Source organism: Pinus tabuliformis, chromosome J, assembly GCF_031772625.1.
Source record: "Pinus tabuliformis cultivar Carrire ecotype Pingquan chromosome J, CPIR1, whole genome shotgun sequence".
NCBI lineage: Eukaryota > Viridiplantae > Streptophyta > Pinopsida > Pinales > Pinaceae > Pinus > Pinus tabuliformis.
Genome location: NC_142295.1, coordinates 323,644,172 through 323,667,956, shown reverse-complemented (window position 1 = coordinate 323,667,956; position 23,785 = coordinate 323,644,172).

Genomic DNA, 23,785 nt, shown 5'->3' with positions numbered 1-23,785 from the left:
GAAAGCTTGATTGACTAGAATAGATCCAATGTTGTATTCATCTCGTTAGTTGGGACATTTTCTTGAGAAGGGAGCCCAAGTAATTTTTGAAGAATTTTAATGAAGAACTCTAATTGGGTGGAATTTGCTGTCATTTTTGTGATTGATATTGGTAAATTTTCTTCTACTAAATTTTGTTTTAGGAACCTAGTTGTGCATTAATTAGTAGATTAGTTCCTACTAGGAATTGAGTGTCAAGTGTCAGGTTTGTAGGAATTATAACAGAGTATCAAAGCATAAACTTTGAGGTGTTGATCTCAAAATCATAGGTGCCAGGTTTGTACTCGATCATCATGGACATGTTCATGTGTGATTGTATGAGATTTCTTTTTTGTAAGTAGGCTGAAGAAATGAACCATATGGCCTAGTTGCATATTAAAAAAAAAAAAGGAGGGAGGCCGAATTTTTTTTAAAGATGAAATAAAAATAAAAATAAAACAATTTTTTCAATGGTTGACAAGGATTTTGGGCCATAGCCACTAGATCATGCACATAGGAGGAGGCCTCACGACTAGTGGTCGATAGTCACCTAATGGCCAGCCAATCGTAGCGGGTCAAAATAGCGACATTGATGAGCAAACACAAGAGGACAGGGCATTAGGCAGTTGATGTGGACGTTGCATCTATCAGAATCAAGGGTATGCTATCTGAGTGTAGCAAGTACTAGAAACATATAATTAGATATAGAAAGTAAATACATAATGATATATATAAAGATGGTCAACATACTAACCTCCTCCTGTAAACTTCATGTTTAGTGGCCTCTGTCAGCCCATAACAAGTTGTCCCACATCTTAAGCATTTGGGATGCTCATACAAGGCTCCAAGTGGCCTCTCCAAGATGAACTTTTCTACAGGGCTTGAAGGCCCAACCCCTCCACCAACATCACTTGTAGGTCACTCATGGTGGGATAATGTTGTTTTGTTACACCAAACTGAGTTAAAGTGGATATGGATGTCTATGTTTGGCTGATACTCTTTATTATGGGAGGATGTTGGGTAGAGGGTTAGGCATTCACGTAGGAGGATGAGGATCTAGTAATGGATCACACCTAGAATTTTCTTTATCTTGTGTGGACCCATGACCCACCCTCTGGAATTCACCATTGTCAAAGTAGTTGACATGGTGACCTAACATAATCTCTATCCATAATTTATTAAGGAAATACAGAGGTACCTTCTTATTATTGCAAAGAGGATTTTCAAATACCAACAACCAACTATCTATACAATGGTTTGTAAATGGTTGGTAGGTACGCTATTCCATGTAAATGTTTCACTTTGTGACCAATGATTATAATTGGTTTCTTGGTTCAATAAACAATGTAATCAGTTGTTGTTTTGAAATTTTTATACCTATTTATTGGTCTTTATTTGGACTCATCCTATAACATTCAAATATTCTAGTACTATGATTAGAAATATGAGTTAATTAACCTTGGGAATTTACAATGGAATTGTGTCTAGGGAAGTGGCTAGTGACAACTAGGAGGGATCTCTAGTATTTCACAAGTCTTGTATAAGGGTTTTAAGAGAGCTCAAACCCACATCAATTTCCATGTTAATGTTTGTTGGTGACGGGTTGGGATTTTATTTATCTTCCTATAGTGATGTTAGTTTTAGGTTTTCTCTAGGATCCATATTAATTATGGCATGATTTAATAAGAGAATATTTAATTTAGGTAAACTTTCCATTCAAAAAAATTGTGAAATTTAATATATATATATATATATATATATATATATATATATATATATATATATATATATATATATATATATATATATATATATATATATATATATATATATCTATATATATATATATATATATATATATATATATATATATAATCAAATGTAGATTATGCCATTAAAGTTTGTTAATCCTGATCCAAATTTGCTCAATATTAGCAAAATCTTATCGCAACCTTCATGTAATTTCACCCCACAAAAGCACTTGCACACTCTTAAGAACATGTGTCATATTTGTCAAGCTTGAAATTACAATGACTCAGAAGCCTTGTTGTTAGTTTGAGAAATATTGGAGCTAGGATATCAAGAAAATCCTCCAAAAGTTTAGTACAGGGACATGCTAGCTTACCAAAAGAAAACCTTATAACTTTTAATTATTAAAAAATATTCATGAAATATTTTAAATTTTTTATAAAATAACTAGACACTTTAAATCATCTTGAAGAATGCAAATAAGAAACATTGGAAATGGTTATAGTGCTTTTTATGTGCATCAGTTAAACAATAGAGTAGTTTTCAAAACCTAATAAGCATAATCATAAGAGAACTTCCAAGGAAACATATGTTGATTCCAATAAATTATGGAATATATCCACAGAAAGACCAACAATTATATGGAGATCATTCATTAAAGGAACGGTGAGACACTTAAGAAGGGGAGAACAAAAATGGGGTCAAGAAAGAAGGGGACAAAAAAAGGAAGGTGTTGATGGTGGGGATAAGGACAGTTGTGGGGATAAGAAATATAGTGGAGAAAACAAAAAGGGAAGAGGAGATGATGAAAAAAGTGCAATGATGAATCCAAAAATGATGATGAAAACAAGAAGGTGGAGGCAAGAAAAATGAGGTCCCTATTCATAGATTTGTTTTAAGTATGTTCATCCTCCTCAAATCTTTAGTGATGAAAACCCAAATCCCTACTCTATAATGTAACTCTCTTAAAGTACTGTTTATATATATGTGTTCAAAGCAAACATAAATCCTTGTGGCACTAAAAGGTTGTGATTACATAATAAGATTATCATATAAAGCCTATCAAAATTAATGCACTGATAGAAAATAACACTTTAGCAAGAATGTAAGCTAGGTAGTATATCACATGATTATATACTTAACCTATAATTATGTTTCATCTAGTAGCATAACATATTTTCATAGATATGCATGTGCTTGCAATAGCATGTCCATTCCATTCAAGTGAAACAGATTATCACAATTATATTCTAAATAAATAAATATATATTTGCAACCTCTTATTTTATATAAAACTCTTCACAATTACTTAATAAATTTCACATTCAATTTTACATATTACACTCTTGTCAAAAATTAATTGAAACTCTTTTAAAAACAAATCATTACAATGCCAATACAACATCCTATATCTACATGCCTAATACTCAATTAATACAATAACCCATATATCACAATAACATAAATAATAAACCAAATATAATAATAACAGTTTTCTTTTAAACATGACACAATAACATTACAACTATTACACAAATCACAGTGCAAAAACAGAATACATGCCAACCACATAAAACTAAAATAAGATTGTAAATGCTCTTGTAACACAAATCAACAATGTTACGACCATGTATTGCATTATATTAACATATATTGTTATCAAGGTGATTGTATACCAATAACGCATTTATCGTAAATATGGCAAGCTCTTTTAAAGCTTCTAATGCATTCACGTAATAAAAGAGTCTACTTTGGCTTTGAATTTCCATACAGGTTACAGATTTCTAAAAATAAGTTTTAGTCTAATTGGTCCATATTTTGGATGTTTTTGAGATATATATTCTAATTAAATGTAACAGAAACTTATTGAAATCATGTGAACTCTCATTGAAAGCATAGATGAGTACTATTGTAAGGTCAAAATAAGTCAGAGCATTAACTTAGCTCGTGATATCAGGGTCCAATCTCCTCATACTATTTTTTTTGGAATTGGAAAATTAAATTATAGATATATGAAAATTTGTTTTTTAAAATAAATTTGAGTTGTTTTTACTGGGGTTTTTTTAGAAGTTTTTTTGGCCAGTATTTTTGGTTTAACTTTTTTTAAAATCCAGCAAAAATTTATTGTAATCATAAGTTTGACAAGTAATTCTTGCTTAATCCAAGTGCCTTAAAATTTTTTCAAGGTGCTAAATCTATATATACACTCAAAAAATCAGTTTAAATAACACAAATCAAAATTTCACTTCAAGAAAAACCAAAAATTACATTAAAAATAACTCCAAACAAATTTACTCAACTGTTAAAAACTTTGAAGAAAAATCTAACCATGAGAATTCAGCGTTTGCAGAGCGGAAGACGAAAGGCAAATCTCCACGTCCACACTTCCACACCGTCCTTTCTGAGTAAGAGAGTGACTTTCGCGTCATACTTGTTACCGCCTCCAGTTCTTACTGGGTGAGCTCCCAATAACAAATAACAAAAGCCTCTAACAATTATGTTTTTTCTGAAATTTATGGAAATTTTCGTTATATTTTGAAAAAATCTGACAGGGATTTTTGTAAATCCAAGTAAAATCTATTGAAATTCATAATTTTAGGTGTTCTAAACGTTTTTGATGGTGCTGAATCTATTTCCACCATCAAAAATATGATTCAAACACTGTCTCTACAAGATTTTTTGAAATTTATTTACTGAAATTCCGATCACTTTTGACCATCCGAACAATTCCTCCCTTCCGTAAATGACTCTATAACAATATGATTGTTAAAGCCTTGGAAAAAAGCTAAATTGGGATTCTCCCTCCGTTTTTCAATTTTGAATTTAATCCGGGAAAAAGTGCAAATGCCTTGCCTGAAGCGATGGAGGTATACTTTGTTGTTCTCATTGGTTGTAGTAGTGGAAGAAGTGCAAATGCCTGCCATGAAGCGATGGTGGGAGAGAGGATTTGTAAGGGTGATAAATCTATTATCTATTCATTAGTGAGAGGTTATCATCAAGAATAAGATTAGATAATTTAATTTTTCCAAAAGTGATTCTTATACTAATTGATTCTTATACTAATTTGAAATAGTAAAAACTGAACTCAAACTAATTGATATACAATTGATGGGTTGATAATAAGAGAAAATTGTGAAGCGAAGACCTTGCATTGTACTGGATCATTAAAAAGTAAGGAAAGAGAAGATGGTGAAAAAATATTAGGAAGAGAAGGCGATGAAAAGTATTAGGAATATTTTGGAATTAGAATATCGATGGATTTGAGCTACATTAAATAATTGTGATTTTTTGATTATTAGATTTTAGGATATTTTTTTAATTTGCAATCTATATATGAGGATGTGTATGAAAAGAAAACATGGTATGATAGATTTTTTTAGAAAATTAATAAAATAAGAGTTATAAAATTTTAAAGGGAAATATATAATATTTTTGTTCCATTGTGTTGTATTTTTATAAGTGGATTTAAAAAAAATAGTAAATAAGAGTTATAAACTTTTAAAAGAAAATAAAAAACAATATAACTTTTATTTTATTATTTTCTTAAAAATCTATTTATAAAAATACAATACAATGAAATAAAAATACTTTCTTTATTTTCTTTTATAAATTCATAACGAATTTTTTTATATTATTTTTCTAAAAATCTACTTATAAAAAGTCTTATTTTATTATTTTCTCAAAATATCTACTTATAAAAATACAATACAATCAAATCAATAATATAATTTGAAAATTAGTTTCTTTATTTTATTTTATTATTTTTCTAAAAATGGACTTACAAAATTTCTTATTATATTATTTTCTTATAAAATCTTCTTATAAAAATACAATATAATACAATGAAACCAAATATGTAATTTAAAAAAAGGCAGTCTAATTTATAGAGGAAATTACTTTTTTCCATTTTTTCTGATTAATTTAATTAAAATCGCCAAAGATTTTTAAATTTTGAGTTTAAATTGTTTAATTTGTACAATTTAAATGTTTGAGATTGTTGAATCTATTTATCTATTCAAAAATGTATTTTTAACAACAAAAAATCACAATTTTTTATTTTCGTTAAAAATTTCATAACTCCTAATTTATTATTTTTCTAAAAAATCCACTTATAAAAACTCAATACACTGTCTTATTTTCACAGACATCCTTATATTGATTGCAAATTCGTGGAATATCCTAAAATATGGCTAATAAAAAGCCAAATCAATTGTTTGACCTAATTCATATTCATCAAATTCAGGGATTAAATTTGAAGAGAGATTACATTTCAGTTTGAATTATTTGTCATGTTTTTTGCTCCATGGCCTTGATGATGAGTGAAGAGTTCAACTGAAAGGAAGTTTCAACAATTTTTAACACAGTTTCTGTAGAAGCATTTTCTTTTCATTATAAAAATTAACAAATTAAAATAAATTTATTTTATTATATAAAAAATAAATCAATAAATATTGCTCAAATCTTCTTATTTCAATTTAAGGTGGATGAGGATTTGTTGAATTTTTCTTTAATTTTTTTAATTGGCCTAGATTGATTCTCAAGAGAATATGCTCAGCATATGCTTAGTCTTAATGTTTATTAATGGTTATAGTGTATTACAGAGTTTGTTAGGTTGCATCGAATTTTAATAAATTAAAAAAATTATATTGGTGTCACCTAGCCACCAATTCCCAGGGCATTTGAGATTATTCCAATTCTAATAAGTTCCTCCATGATAAGTTTCCCATTATTATTTATAACATTTATTTATGTTTAAGCAAATTTTATTTAGCAAAATGGTTCATTTTACAATAAGATATGTAATTCCTTTTTTTTCTTAAGTTAAAATTTACCCATAACCTTTTTATACATGGTTAATTAGGTAAATATGTGCATCAGTAAGGCATTCGTCGGGTTGCAATAGTTTTTTTTGGTTATATTTATAACTTATACTATATCAACCACATTAATATTTTTTTTTGTTAAGCTTGGCAAGACCTTTCATTTTCTATTTATAATCAGCAAGTTTACACCACATAGATTCGCTAGGCGACCTCAACTTGCCCAGTGGGACCTCATTAAGTGCTTTAACTATCTAATGTGTTACAGAATGGTCATCTTGTACTTATGCTCAGAACTTCAGTCCTTCAACCTGGAAACAAAATTGCAACCTGCAAAAATCTACTTGGCAAGTATGGTTGATGTCAGTGTGTTTAATTTGTTGGTTGGGATTAATTGTCCAACAATCCCCCTTAATCACAACTGTTGCTTGACAATTCCCAAACAATATCTAAGATAAAAAAAAGTTTTCACGTGCCAATGGCTTTGTGAAAATATCAAAAAAATGTTCCCATGACCTACAATGTTGCAACACAATTTCACCATTGTTAATCAAATCTCTAATAAAATGATATTTAGCATCAATGTTCTTGGTCCTCCTGTGATAAACAAAATTCTTTGACAATGCAATTGCGGAAATGTTGCCGCAGAAAATAGTTCTTCTTCCCTCTTGGTCATGGCATAGATCCCTCAACATCCTTCTCATCCAAACTACCTAACACGTTGTTGTTGTTGCGGCGACATATTCAACTTTTGTTGTTGATAATGACATTATTGGTTGCTTCTTGGAGGCCCATGAAATGGCTCCATAACCCAAATGAAAAACATATCCTGATGTGTTCTTTCTATCATCATCACTTCCTTCCTAGTCACTGTCAGTGTAACCAACCAACCTAAAATCATCTTTTGTCGTATACAGAATACCATACTCTTTTGTTCCATTGACATACCTTAGAATCCTTTTGGTCGCCTGCCAATGTGTCTCCTTGGGTGTTTCCATGAACCTCGACACCAAACTCACGGCATACATTATGTCCGACCCAGTGGCGGTCAACTACATCAAGCTACCCAACATACTTTTGTATAATGTCGGATTGATATTGTTGCTGCAATCTTGTTTTCTCAACTTCAACCCCATGACAGTTGGAGTTGGTGCAGGCTTGTTGTTCTGCATTTTAAACCTCTCCAAAATGTTTGCTACATACTTTGCTTAGGAAATAAAAATACCATTTTATGTTTTCTTCACTTCTATGCCCAAAAAATATCTTAACAACCCCAAGTCAGTCATTTCAAACTCACTTTTCATGACTTCTTTTAAATCAGTGATGACGAAAACATCATTGCATGTAAAAATTAAATCATCTACATATAAGACAACAATAAGAAGCTTACCATCACTCTCTTTGATGTAGAGAGTAGGCTCTCCATCACATTTGTCGAAGCCATTGTCCATCAAGTAAGCGTCTATTCTGCTATACCATGCACGCGGTGCTTGCTTCAGCCCATAAAGAGCTTTCCTCAACCTATACACCTTGTCTTCTTGGCCTTCTACCTCATAACTAGGTGGTTTTGCAACATACACTTCCTCTTTCAACACTCCATTCAAGAACGTTGATTTTACGTCCATTTGATACATTTTCCATTTATGTTGCACGAAAATCGACACAACTATATGCACTGTCTCCATCCTCACGACTGGCGCAAATGTCTCTGCATAATCTCTTCCATGTTACTGATTGTATCCTTTGACAACTAGCCTTGCTTTATGCCTTTCAATCTTCCCGTCGACATTGCTCTTGGTCTTATAGACCCACTTCACTCCAATGACTTGCTTCCTTGCGGAAGGTTCACTAACTCCCATGTCTCATTCTTTTCTATCGTTTCTATTTATTCCTCCATTTTTGAAACCCATTTTTGTTCTTTGATTTCATATTCAAAATGGATGGGTCATATACATGACAAATAATGCAAATAAGGAATTCAGACCAGCGCTACTATCAACTTCATCTTGCTCATAAATTTCATTTGAATTTCTAAATTTTGTTCTTCTTATGCTTGCGGAAGATGGGCTTGACATGTCACTTGGTGTTACTCTTTGTGACATGCTTGGAGAAGAAATTTCTTGACTGCATGACATTGTCCTATTATTTGTTGACGGTGCTACTTGTTGCCTATTTTGTTGTGCTTGAATAAGAGTAGAGGAATTACTTGTTGCTGTCAATTCCTCTTTGTCCTCATGTGGTATACATGTTTTCACATTGAATGTCTTCTCTAAACTTCCATCACATGCTTCCTCTTCTATGAACTGCACATATTTGTTGATTATGACCTTCTTGGTTGATGGATTATAGAGCGTGTATGCCTTGGATTCATCACTATATCCAAAAAAATGCATTTCTCCCCGTTGTTGTCTAGCTTCTTCCTCAACCCATTCGAGACATGTGCATACACCACACATCCAAACACTGTCATGTGAGTGACACTATGCTTTCTTCCACTCTATGCCTCTTTAGGAACTACATTCCTGACACTTTTGGTTAGACACCTATTAATGATATATGTTTCATAAGAGACAACTTCAGTCCAATAACATTTGGCAAATGCTTTTACTTCAACATACTCCTTGCCATTTCCATAATGGTCTTATTCTTCCTTTCCATGACACTATTTTGCTGAGGTGTATACCTTGTCGTAAATTTCTTGTGAACTCCATGCTCCCAACAAAAATGAAGGAAGCCATTTGAGATGTATTCTCCACCTCTGTCAGTCCTAAGGACTTTGGTATAGTGTCCACATTGCTTCTCAACAAGAGATTTGTATTGGCAAAAATTTTCAAACACTTCACTTCTTTTTTAGGAAGTAGGCCCATGTCTTCCTTGTATATTCATCTATGAAGGTCAATAAATAGTAGCTTCCACCAATTGATGGTGTTTGCATTGGTCCACATAAATCTGAGTGGACAATATCCAAAGGTGCCTTTTCCATTATTGACTTTCTTGCTGGAAATGCCTCTCTATGTTGTTTTCCAAAGATGCATCCTTCACATAGGTTGTCTAGTTTTTCTATGAGTGGTAACTCCTTCACCATGTCTTTTCTATGCAATAAATTCAAACCTCCAAATTTGAGATGACCAAATCTCAAATGCCATAACCAATTTTCATCTTTGACCTCTGCTTGAAAGTTTACTTGTGTGACAGTTGCATCTTTTCTTCCATCGTCTCATGAATTCATTAACAATTGTGATTGGGAACCTTCTTCTTTCAAATATGATTTTATCTTTAGGGGAAAAATCCTATTGCTTTTCATTTGAACTTTTGCAATCAATTGTCTACTTAGAGGCTTATCCAAAATTATGCACTCACCATTTTTTAAAAATACATTCTAGCTCTTTTGCATGATTTGTCCAATGCTTATGAGGTTGTGCTTCAAACTAGGGACAAAATAAACATTAGAGAAGTATTTCTTCTCCCCCTTATTTTTTAGGATATTAACTCTTCCTTTTCCCATGACGGAGACTTTGCTATCAGTCCCTAATGTCACTTCAGATTTCACACTTTCATCTAATTGAGAAAAAATTCTATGTTCCTTATCATGTGGTTGTTTTTATTGTGCTACATTACAAGCTAAAAACATGCTATCATGGTTCTGATTTTCCTTTGTGAAATTTGCACTTGGTTTGTTACTTTTGTCATATTATTTATTTCTACATTCATTTACATAATGACCATACTTCTTACAGTAATGACATTGAATTTGAGATTTATCATACCTCTGACTTTTGTGCTTGATTTTGGCTTGGGTCTTGACTTGGATTTTGAATGTTGCCTCTTCCACTTGAGCTTGAAGGGTTGCTTATTCCACCTCTATGTGGTCTTCTTCCTCTTCCTCTAGCATTTGATCTTCCTTTGCCTCTACCTTGACCAAATGAACTTGTTTCCTAAAGGCATGCTCCAATGAGGAGCTTGTTTCTTTATTCAATCTATGTTCATGATAAATCAATGATGCATGAAGCTCATCCACTGAAAATTGTGAGACATCCTTTGTCTCTTCTATGGCCACAACAATGACATCAAACCTTGCTCACAGACTTCTCAAAACTTTCTCAAATATTCTCCTTTCCTCAAGCGTCTCACCATGAGACCTGATCTGAGTAACCAGTCCAATTACATATATAAAAAATGAGTCTACATTCTCAGACTCTTTCATACAAATTGTCTCAAAGTCTCTCCTCAACATTTGTAGTTTTGTTGTCTTGACTTTTGCCATGCCTTGGTAGGCTGTCTGGAGGGTGTCCCATGCTTGCTTGGACTTTTTTGTTGTTTCAATCCTTGGGAAAATACTTTCATGAACTACTTGAAAGATGTAGAAGAGGGATTTTGCATCCTTCTTCATATTGTCCCTCAACAAATCCCTTTCTGGTTGTGTCAAGGCATTGTATGTTGCTACATCTGCGGGTTCTTCAAAACCATTCTCCACCAAATCCCAAATGTCTTGAGAAGAAAACAGAGCCTTCATTGTTATAGCCTAGTAGTCATATTTTTTTCCATTAAACTAAGGTATTGATGCTACCATTTCTCACTGTTGGCAGATACGCTAGAAAAAAATATGCCCTTAAAACAAATTTTAACTCCTTGTAAAAACACTTGTTCTTACACTAACAGAGCTTCACCTGCTCTAATACCATGTTAGAAATTTTATAAGAGGCATGGGAGAGGAGTATCCCTCAACTAATCACTTGCAGAGGTCAAATCTCTAGATGTGGCAAGAAAATCGCAACCGGAGAGAGGCTTGAAAAAAAAACAAAAAATTTACTCATGACAAAATACAGTAAAAGCTTGGAGCAACACAATAAGACTTTAGATTATATTTCTAATGCATGAAAATACATTCATATGAGACTGCGGCTCATTCACCATGTAAATAAAATTCTTACGGTCATTTACACTTCACCAGGGGACACAGTAAAACACAGTGATTGTTGTTTTCACGTGCCCACCAAAATTTGCTCCACGTTTTTCTCTTCACCTCTAAGACTTACACCCTCTCTCGCTCAACAACAAAAAATGACTTTTACATTCATATTTATCAAAACATGCCACTTTCATACACGACGGAGAAAATATTAAAGACATGGGATGGGTGATTATACAAAATGGATGATTTTCTCAACTTGCAGAGGTTGCGGATTGCAACTAAGAGTTGGGCATTAAATGTTTGACCTTACATATTTACCAACCCTTCATTAAGTTCTTTAAGTATCTGATGTGTTGTGGAATGTTCAGCTTGTGCTTCTACTCTGAACTTCAGTCCTTCAGTTTGGAAACAAAACCGCAACCTGCAAAAATCTACTTGGCAAGTATGGTTAATGTGAGTGTGTTTAATGTGGTGTTTGGGATTAATTTTCCAACAATCATCTTTTGCGTACCTTCTTTATTCCACTGGTTGTTGCAAATTAAATCTCTAATGATAATTCATTAGGAGAATTTTTGTAGGTTTTAACCCCGTACAGAAATTACCTGCATACAAATTCTAAAACACAGAAAATAAACAGTGCAAGAGCATAACACATAAAACACATATACACAAAGATTTTCCCCTGGATCCTAAAACCGGGACTACCAGCTTGATTTTTCAATATGTTCCTTTCAATGTTACAATGCATATTTATACATGCCGAAGCATCCAATACGATGGAACGAAAAACCATCGCATCCAAAACCATGTGCGAAAACCATGCACAAAACCACAGGTAGGCCTTCCCAACCTAATATAGGGTTCCAAAAAATTTTCCCTGGGGTGTTGCCCCAAATCCCATAGAGGGGGGCTACCTACCCTCCTCAAACCCCCCACTGCGCAATCGGCGCAACGAAGGGGGGGCTCTGCCCGCCCTCTAATCCCCCTATTAACTACGTGGGCTAGTCGTGGAAAGAATATAACACAATCCAACATTCTCCCACTTGTTGTTTTCTTTCCACAGGAGGCCCCAGGAGAACTTAGTCATTTAACCAGCCCTGCAACACCCACTGTTTCTCTACACTAGGAGAACTTCTTAGAGCTCACAAATTTTTTCAATGCATCTGCAGTATTCTTCAACGTGTCCACCTTTACCAGAAACACCCTTTTGTCTTCTATCATATCCCTCACAAAGTGATACTGAACATCAATGTGCTTTGTCTTTGAATGGTAAGCAGGGTTCTTTGCCAAGAAAATTGCACTTTTGCTATCACAGTCTATCGTTATAGCTCCCTGTACTAACCCCATACTTGAACACAATCTCTACAACCAAATTGCTTCCTTTCTTGCATGAGTGGTTGCCATGTATTCTGCCTTTGTAGTTGATAGTGCCACTACATATTGTTTCTTACTCATCCAACTAACTGCACCTCCAATTAGGTTAGACACATACCCACTTGTAGATCTTCTCTGTTCTAGATCTCCAGCCTAGTCTGCATCAATAAAGCCACAAATATCCAAAACTTTGTTCAATCTCGGTCTTCCTTGGTAGCAGAAACCATAATCACTAGTGCCACGCAAATCCCTGAAAACCCGCTTCATTGTTGTCCAGTGCTCCTTCCCTGGTTTTGACATAAACTTGCTCAATACTCCCACTGCATGTGCAATGTTTGGTCTAGTACAGACCATTGCATATGTCAGGCTACCAACTACACTTGCATATGGAACACAGGACATGTCCTCTTCCTCTTACTGTGTCTTGGGACACTGTTCAGCAGATAACTTCACACCTATAGGAATAGGAACCTTCACCGGTTTACTATCGTGCATATTAAACCTCTGCAGTATTGCCTCGACATAATTCCTTTGGTTTAACCAAAGCTTCCTCTTTACCCCATCTTTTTTAATTTCCACGCCCAAAATATAGTTTGCAGCACCAAGATCTTTCATGTCGAATTTGGAGGACAATTGGGTCTTCAAATCCTGGATAATTTCTTTGTCATTTCCAACCAACAACATATCATCCACATACAAGACCAGATAAATAACACGGTCACCAATTAATTTAAAACACACAGTGATCTAATTTTCTTCTGGTGAAGCCACGTCCCTATATAAATGTATCAAATTTCTGATACCACGTCCTTGGTGACTTTTTTAACCCATACAAATACTTGTTTAACTTGCATATCAGTTCTTTCTTACCGTTCACTGCAAAGGCTTTAGGTTGTTTCATGTAGATCTACTCTTCCAGATCCCAGTGAAGAAATGTTGTCTTCACATCCATCTGTTCTACCTCAGAATCGAAAGGAGAAGCGACAGATAAAAGTAATCTAATAGAAGCTACCTTGGAAACAGGAGAAAAAATATCACCAAAATCAATTCTCGGCACCTGGGAATAACCATTTGCTACCAACCGAGCTTTGTATTTCTCTACTTTTCATTCTACATTTGTCTTCTTCTTGAACACCCATTTGCTGCCAATGGGTTTCCTTCCAGCCAGAAACTCCACCAGATCCCAAGCCTCATTTTTGTGCAAAGATGTCATTTCATCAACCATGGCCTCTTTCCAGAGTTTGCCATACTTTGAATCTACTGCTTCCTTCACAGTTCTGGGATCATCATCAGTAATAGATAAAGAAAATTTTGAACATAAAGAAGATGGAATATACCTTTCTGGCTACCTTCTTTCTCGAACTGATCTTCTCACACCCAGAGTTTGTGGCTCTTCATATTCTGATTCCTCTTCTGTTGTAGAGTCTAATTCTTCCTCCTTAAGCTCAAACTCTATCTTCTCAGGATCCTTTGGTTGGACTTCATGTTTAATAACATCTTTCAGCTCTATGAACACCACATCTCGACTATACACAACCTTCCTTGTTACTAGGTTCCAAAGCTTATAACCCTTTCAACCATACTTATACCCAATACAGATGCACTTTTTAGATTTACTATCCAACTTGGTTTTTTCTTCCTTTGGAACATGTACATATGCATCACATCCAAATACCCTCATATGTGAAAGAGAGGGTTTCTTACCAGTCCATACCTCTTGTGGAGTCTTATCCTCCAACGTTAATGAAGGTGATACGTTGACCAGGTAACATGCTGTCTCCACCGCCTCTGACCATAATTCCTTTACTAACTCGACACCATTAAGCATGATTCTTGCCCTTTCCATCAATGTCTTGTTCATTCTTTCTGCAACTCCATTTTTCTCAGGTGTGTACGGAGTATTCTTTTGCCGTGCTATACCACACTTCTTACAGAATTCTTCAAATTCCTTACTGCAAAACTCTCCACTGTTATCTATCCTCAACACCTTTATCTTCTTCTCTGTCTGGTTTTCCACCAGAGCCTTAAATTCTTTAAACCTGTCAAAGACTTCAGATTTCTTCTTAAGGAAATATATCCATGTATTTCTTGAGAAGTCATCTATAAATGATACATAGTACACAGAATTACCCAGTGATGGAACCTTCACAGGTCCAAACACATCATTGTGCACAAGTTCTAATATATGTTTTTCCCTCTTACCACCAGAGGGGAAACTCACCCTATTCTGCTTCCCATATACACAATTTTCACAGAAATCAAAATCCAGAGAGCTATTACTCATACCTTCTACCATACCTTTACCATGAAGTATTCGAAGGCCTTTCTCTCCAATATGTCTGAGCCTTTGATGCCATAGCATGGTCTTCTCTCCAGAGACCACTAGATTTTCTGCTCCACTGTCAGGAACCACAGAACTGTTGCACTCATCAACAACAGTGCTACCTTGCAGCTTGTACAGAGTTCCGATCCGAACTCCCCGTATCAATACCAATGCTCCTCGGACCATCTTGCAAGTATCCTTCTTGAACACTGTTTTTACACCTGCATCATCCAGCTTGCTTACAGAAATCAGATTTATGGCCAATGCAGGAATATGCAGAACAACCAGAAGTGTTCTAACCCTTCCACCTTGCAACTTCAACTTTACTTTTTTGCGACCAATGATCCTAGCCTTCCTGTCATCCCCCAAGAAGACATTACCACCATCATATTTCTCATACTTGCAGAAACACTCTCTATGGGGAGTGAAGTGAAAGGATGCACCTGAGTCAATCAACCATGCTTCATGATCTACATGTGTACTTGAAGAAGCCATGTACACAACCCCACCTTCATCTAAGGTGGTTTTCGTCTCTACAGAAGGAGCATCAACAGATCACTTTCCTTTTTCAAGAGCTTTAGATTTACAGTCCCTTTTGTAGTGCCCTTCCTTTCCGCATTTCCAACACAACACCTTTACAGGTTTTCTTAGAGATTTAGATCTCCCTCTAGATTTAGATCTCCCACTTGATGAATTATTTTTGTTTCTATTCTAGGGCTGTCCTCGTACATACAAGGCATCACCATTCCGGCTCTCCATATTTTTCCGTCTCATCTCCTTCGTTAGCAAGGATGAGACTATTTCACCAAACTACAAGGCAGTTGCATTGCTACCTATTGCAATAACTAGAATATCCCATGAATCTGGTAGAGAACACAACAAATGGATGCACTTATCTTCATCTGAAATTTTAATATCAACAGATAATAACTGACTTACCACATTATTAAATGCGTTCAGATGTACTGTCACCAAGTCTCCATCTTTCATCCTCAGGTTATACAGCTTTTTCCGTAGGAATAGTTTATTCACCAGAGACTTAGATTGGTACAGAGTCCCTAACTTGTCCCACAAACCCTTCGTCGTAGCTCCCCCTAATACATTCAACAATACTGAATCTGAGACACACAATCATATTATGTTATTTTACTTCAGATCCAACTTCTTCCATTCTTCATCAGACACTCCCATAGGTTTAGTACCTGGATCTACCGTAATCCACTAGTCTTTATCCACCAACAGATCCTCCATCTTGAGTTTCCATAACTTAAAACTCTAACCATTAAATTTCTTGATCTCTATCTTTCCACTACTCGCCATCTTCTTTCACCACCAAAATCGATCATGTAAATCTCCCATTGAACAAGGTTTACCACAGGCCTGTGCGAAACCCCTCATCAACAAAGGCATCCCCTTGAAGCCAAAATAACTCTGATACCAAATGTAGGTTTTAGCCCCATACAGAAATTACCTGCATACAAATTCTAAAACACAGAAAATAAACAATGCGAGAGCATAACACATAAAACACATATACACAAAAATTTTCCTCTCGATTCCAAAACCGGGACTACTAGCTTGATTTTTCATTATGTCCCTTTCAATGTTACAATACATATTTATACATGCCGAAGCATCCAATACCATGGACCGTAAAACCATCGCGTCCAAAACCATGTGAGAAAGCCATGCAAAAAACCATAGGTAGGTTCACCCAACCTAATATAGGGTCCCCAAAAATTTTCCATGGGGCGCTACCCCAGACCCCATAGAGGGGGACTACCCGCCCCCCTCAAACCCCCCTGTGACCCCCCCATTGAGCAATCGGTGCAACAAAGGGGGGGATTTTCCCCCCCTCTAACCCCCCATTAACTACGTGGGCTAGTCGTGAAAAGAATATAACACAACCCAACAATTTTGAGGTCTAAAATGGGCCTCCTAAGAAAAATGTACAACCAAACTAAAATTTATAAGAACCAATAAGATTCAAGATGATGATGTCAACCATGGGGGATGATTCACCATTTTCAGAGTAAAAAAGTAAAAATTTAAAAAAATAATAAAATAATAAAACTCGTATTTTTAGCGTATCTCTCTAAGGTTTTACTCAAATTTCGAGTGGGAGTACTCGTTGGATGCAAAATTTGATACCTCATCCAAGGAGTACCCATGTTACATACTTTTGATGGACCTTTCTACATGAAAAAACATGATTGCAATCACGTTTTTCACGTATTTTTCATTTTTCATTTTTCATGTAGCAGGATTCATCAAAAGTATGCTAGATGAGTACTCCTTGGATGAGGAATCAAATTTTGTATCCAACTAGTGTTTTTACTCAAAATTTAAGTAAACCCATAGGGAGATAAGTTGAAAATATGAGTTGAAAAAATAGTTCTCACTTTTTTCCCTCTAAAATTTGATGATGTAATCTAATCTTATTTTATAATTTTCACTATTATTTTATAATTTCCTTAGGAGGTCCATTTTAGACCTCAAAATTCCCCTAATGCTTAAGATATTGTCATTCTCCCATGTTTATCGCGAGCATAATTCTAGGACAGATCCCCTTTCAAAGCGAGGTATCTCCGCTCAACTAGGTTAGGTTTTCTACAATTTACTTGTTGAAGGCTCGATCAGATGCTCAACAGTCTCTTTTTTCTAAGGGAGGTTTTGTCTACATGTTATTTTTTGGCTATGTTTTGATCTCTCTTTCGTTCTTTCAGTTTCTAGATCCTTTCACGGTCGGCTACATGTTTCATCAGGCATTTTTTTGGCAAGTCGCTATCATACCGATGGCCCATTTCATAGCTTGGGGTTTCTCATCTTTTGGTGTAGTATTATCTTTTTATATGTTGGATTTCATTTCCTATTTCGGATCCTTGCAATTTTAGTGACTAATTAGCGGATCCTTTCTGTATGTTGTTCTTAGACAAGGCATTTTGTCTAGCCTTCTCAGGTGGACAAGGCATCCTTGCCATGTGTTTTATTGGGCCTTTTGATTTCTTTGGTCAGATTCTAAACATGGGGATATACAAATTTACCCATTTTATTATATAAATGATAGTTGTTGTTTCTAGTAAAAAGGAACTATAAAAAAAACATCTTTCAACTTTCCAATCATTAATTAAATGCCTCATCAATCACATACCTGAACTGCAAGCAAAGGAAGAGATCAACCATCTGCACCAATAGAGTGGTTGAGTGGAAACAACAGTTCCTGTGAGGACTTTTGTGAAGGAGAATATGGTCAAGAGCAGTGTCTGCAATGGCCTCTACAAATTGGGCACTCTCGTCATTGCATTCGATATTTAGAAAACCGCTGGGAGAGTCAACCAATCTGCCAGCGAAAGGGTAGAAATAAACGAGCACCTCCATTTCAACCTCTCAATTATTACTTGATGTGAATTATTAGCAAATCCATGTTGGAATAAGAGTACATACTGAAAATAGTTGATCTCTACTAGCTGAAGATCAAATGGGGAAAGTGGGCAATGCTTTTCTTGCATTGGATTTGCAGGAAAAATTGTGGAACTACTCACTCTGCTTAGACTGACCATGGAGAATAAGAAATATTATAGTCCAGGTCCAATAGCAGAGTTACAGCCAAACCTGAACAGGTCCAGGGTTTATAACTTCACGTTCCTGTGACTAAATTTTCCTCAGAATGGGTTACATCAAAATCTCCACTCTTCAATTTCAACTCCCCTCTTTTAAATTTCGGCGTTACACGCCAACATGCACGATGCCATGAGAGTTTCGATCAGGCACTTTCAATCTGTTTCACCCTTCCACAATTTTAAGTTTTGTCGACCCCGCCATGTGCCGATATTTTTTCCCATTTATGTGTTGTGTGGATTGGAATCTGATGCCCTTAAAGTATGTTCCACCACATGTTCAACGAAAGATTTGAGCCTTTGGTGGGTTATTCAATTCACACATGGCACCAACCAAATCCATATACAATGCAACCTTTAGGGGCTGGCCATGCCAAAATATATTCATGATTTTTCCTATAATATTTTTTTTTACAGTTAAAATAGTTTATTTAAAAGTTAATAATTAAATTAATATAGATTTGTTTTAACTAGGGATCTACCAAATATAAAAAGGTTTTAGAGGGATTAAATCTCTTTTGATTTTAAAAAGGTTTGTGTTTAGAAAAATATTTATCTCCTAAAAAACATTAAATCTCTTTTCATTTTAAAAAAGTTTACATTTAAAAAATAATTATCTCTTTAGCGTTTGGTAGATCAAGAGAACAAACTGGTGTATTTGGTATATAATAAGAAGAAACTTGCCATATGTAGTAGATAATAAGAAAAAAATTTCCATATGTAGTAGATAATGAGAAGAAACTTGCCTCATAGAAAGAATCGATTTTAAAAGTCAAAATGTAAAAACAAAATAAAAACGAGAGAAAGTTTTATCTCATGAAAATACTCAATTATAAAAATAAGAATTCAAGTTAAATTAAATGTTAATTATTATTATAGCAATCCATTATAAAATAATAATAAATAATTGATTATAAAAATTAGAATTCAAATTAGATTAAAATTGAATTATTTTTATAATAAATCATTTAAGAAAAAAATTTAAAATTTTTTTTAATTAATAAAAAAATAGTTAAAAATATGTTAAATTTAAAAATATGTAATAAGTTTAGAAATCTAAGATTAAGATAAAAAAAATAATCATAAATGTAAATATTTTTTTTATCATAGTGAAAGTAATAACAAAATATAGATGAGAAGGGTTATTTGGGTTCCCATAACTCACCTAAACAACAACTCTACTCCGCATGAGCTTTAATATAAACTGCTCCCATGCTTAGACAACATTGAACACAATCCTAAAATTAAATATGGATAATGTTATCACTCCAAAATCTCCTTTGAAAGCTATTAAAGAAAGAAATAATAGAGATAACCACAAACCTCTTTTGCAGATGAGGACCTAGCTTTCCTAATCTTAGAGAGGTCTCTCTCTATATGTTTTAACTTTATTTTAGTTAATAAATTTTAGGCTAGTTATGGTTGCACTTGGCTTTAGTTTGAATTTGGATGGTGGGGTCACTTACTTATATGAACATAAGTTTTTTTTTTCACAATTGGGCTATGGAGTCAATATCAGACAAACTAGACTGGATCAAGCTTTAAAAGATAGTGTCTTTAGGGCAAGATAGTTGAGTTTTTGCAGATCTCAAAGGCTGAATGGTGAAGTGGCTTCTAATAGGATGCAGGGAGCAATTAAGGGTTCCCTAGGCTGGATTCTGGAAGGAATGAGAAAGGTCAACTGGGATGGGAGAGAAATTAAGTGTTCTCAAATTTGGGTATCAGAGGAAAACATATAAATGACTAACTGTGCAAAACAAAGTGTACTTAAACAAATTCTAAGTGATATTTCCAGTTAATACATTCAAATTGGGAAAAAACATTTAAGTTTATGAAAACATAAGAAGGTAACAAAATCACATAAAGAAGATACTTCACTGCAAATAGCTCATCTCATGAATCCTGTAGTTAAATGCTTTTATTACTTGCTCCAGTCTATTGACTTGAAATTGGTACAATCACCCTTAAGTTCAAGATCAAAATAACTCTACAAATGTAATGTAATCCGCCCTTAAATACTTCAAATTGTGAAGTATTTATACAAAAGGAATTTAAAAAATATTTCAAACTGTATTGAGAACTAATCTAGGAAAATGAAAATATCTCCATGCAAGAAGATAGAGACAACTTTTGAACTGCTGCTTGTTGTCCCTGTTATTTAGGTTCTGTTGTCTTTGATGTATGATCTTTTGCCCTTTAAGCTACTTGGTTGTTTGGTATTCACGCTAGATGTCATTTTCAATTACGACATTTCACCTGATACTCTTTGACCTTGATGACCTGTCAATATCCTTTACCGTGTTTTTACTTTTACTGTACATTTTAACTTTTCACTGTGTATTTCAACAATAAATTATTTAGTTTTTCATATGTATCAGCATTTGGCAGTGGGATATTGATCATCTTTATGTATGTTTCATTTGTTTGTCCTTCAACTGTATGTTCTGTCTACTGTATTAAACTATGTTTTAAAAGTCAATGTCTCTATGTGAATGATTTCTTCTGCCCTGTGTATAATTATCTTCTTCTTCTGAATATAGGCTTTTGAATGGATTTCCTTTCGAATCTTGGAGTAAACAATTTTTGTGACTAGTATCAAACATGTTTATCCAAGTTCTGGTCTTCTGCTAATTACCTGTAAAATACAACAATCATTAAGAAAACACAGGTTGGTAGGGAAGGCAATTGATGCCTTTATTGCACAGGGATGTCTGCGGAAGGTGTCGTGGCAATGCTTTGGAACTAATCGGAGGTCGAATTGTGTTATAGAGGTTCAGGGTGGCGCCGCAAGGGTTATGCAAGGTTTACTGTGTAAAGAGGCAAAATGAATGAAAATGAGGGTTTTAAGGGTTTTAACAGGCAACTTTTTAAATTTGGCATAGGATTAGTTAAGTGAATAGTGATGGTTTTGGCTTTGGTGAGAAGGAGGTATTGGGGGCCATCGCACCACTTTTGAGTGATGGGCAGTATTTTTGGGAGAGCACGCGAGTTAATGTGGTGCCACCACTTAACCAAAGAGGGCCCGAGCAAAACTGCTCATATCGCGTGCTCTAGGGTGGGTAAACTTCGGAGCACGTGATATGGCTGTGGGTCGTAGGATCAGGGGGTGTCAGATCTAATGGCTATCGCGTGGCGGAGTTGCACGGAGGGGATGGAGCGGAGATTAGCGGGTCCCAGGGAATAATTACAATTAACTTGTAATTATTTAATGAATAAGTGGTGCGGGTTAAAAGTTTAATGAATGGGTTTATATAGTGGGACGAGGGTTTAACTGCGGCGGGGTTTATTTAACCGCACTGAGGGGGTGGGTTAAAAAGGGTTTATATCGGGTAAATGCGATTTTGTGGGGTTAAATGGGTATGGCGGATTTTAACTTTATAAAGCAGAGGGGGGTATAATAATTAGGGTAAGGGGTTTTTATGGGGTTTTTTTTTGGTTTTTTTGGGGAAATTAATAAGGGGAAATTGATTTTGCAAAGGGGAATGGGTTTCACACAAGGGAAAAGGGGTTTAGGGTTAGGAAACGACTTTTGGGGGTTAATTTACTAGGGAAAAGTGTGAAACCAAGGGGCAAGGGTGAAAATGAAGGGAGAAAAAAAAGGGTATTTTAACAAAGAATGATGGGATAATGGGGAATGTTAGTAAATAGGTAGTGGTGGGTAGAATGATATGAGGGGAAGTTAAGTAAATCAACTTGTGAACATGTATTCATTCTCTTAACTGCTCCTGTGCATTGAAACATAACATTAAGCATGACAAATGTGCTTATGTTTCAATCAAATGTATACTTCTGCAACCTTTCTTCTACTTACCCTAAAAAAAATTTCTTCACTTTATTGGGTGTATTTAAGTTAGCAGACCCTTTCTTTCCTTTTTCTTTTATCAAATAAACTATCTAATTCTAACATTATATCTTCCAATGGCTAGATTAATCTTGTGAGCACATTTTATTTCTCTACCTATCTACTGATCTACCAAGATTAAATAGTTTGGCAAGATCTTTATTCTCTAACTATGAACATGAAATTTAAAGCATGAAGTAGTCAAGGTTAAACAGTGTGACTATCATGGGTTGGGCATTTATGTCAAGCTGCACACAACCATTATTTTGCACATAAAAGTAAGAAGTAGTGGCACTTGGACTTGCACACTTTCATGATATGTTTTTTGTTTGGGGTTCATATTTTTTCACTTTTTTTCCACTTTTCTTATTCTTTTTGTCCTTTGATTATTCTTTTAGGACATACCCTCTTTACATTTTTTAATTTTTTAATATGGAAAAGATTTACAGAGAAGCAAAGGTATCTACACTATTACAATACTTAACGTAGTCAATTCAAAATTATGAATCCTATTATTATAGGACCCTAATAGATAAAAAGAACACAATTATGAAATTAAGGGGTGCATATGGCTATAAAGAACAAGATTAATAAGTGGTATAATAGTAAGGTCATTTACTAAATGATGATTTAATTATTAGTGTTCTAGACAACATTGAACACAATTCTAAAATTAAATATGGATAAAAAGAAAATTCTGGAATTAAAGGGTGGATATGGCTAGAGAGAACAATATTAATAAATAGTGTATTAGTAAGATAGTTTAATAAAGGATGATTTAATTATTATTGTTTTTAATTAAAAAAATGGTAAATTTATATTAATGATAAGATGTAGCCAAACTAAATTATTAAAAAAAAAAAACTTTTTAACTGATTTTTTTACAGAAAAAGTTATGTTAATATCTAAGATATGAGGAGCAACTTCAAATACATCAAAAATATGAAATTCCTAATAGCATATAGAGTTAAAAAAATGGATTTAATATTTTATACACTTTAAAATATATATTTGTAAAAAAACAAGAATAGTTGCGGAGCTGCAAGTCCCTGTCGAGGCAGTGGACTTTGCCAATGGAATTTGCCAATAGAATTTAGCAAACTAGCAATTTACAAAGTTTCAAAGTTCAAA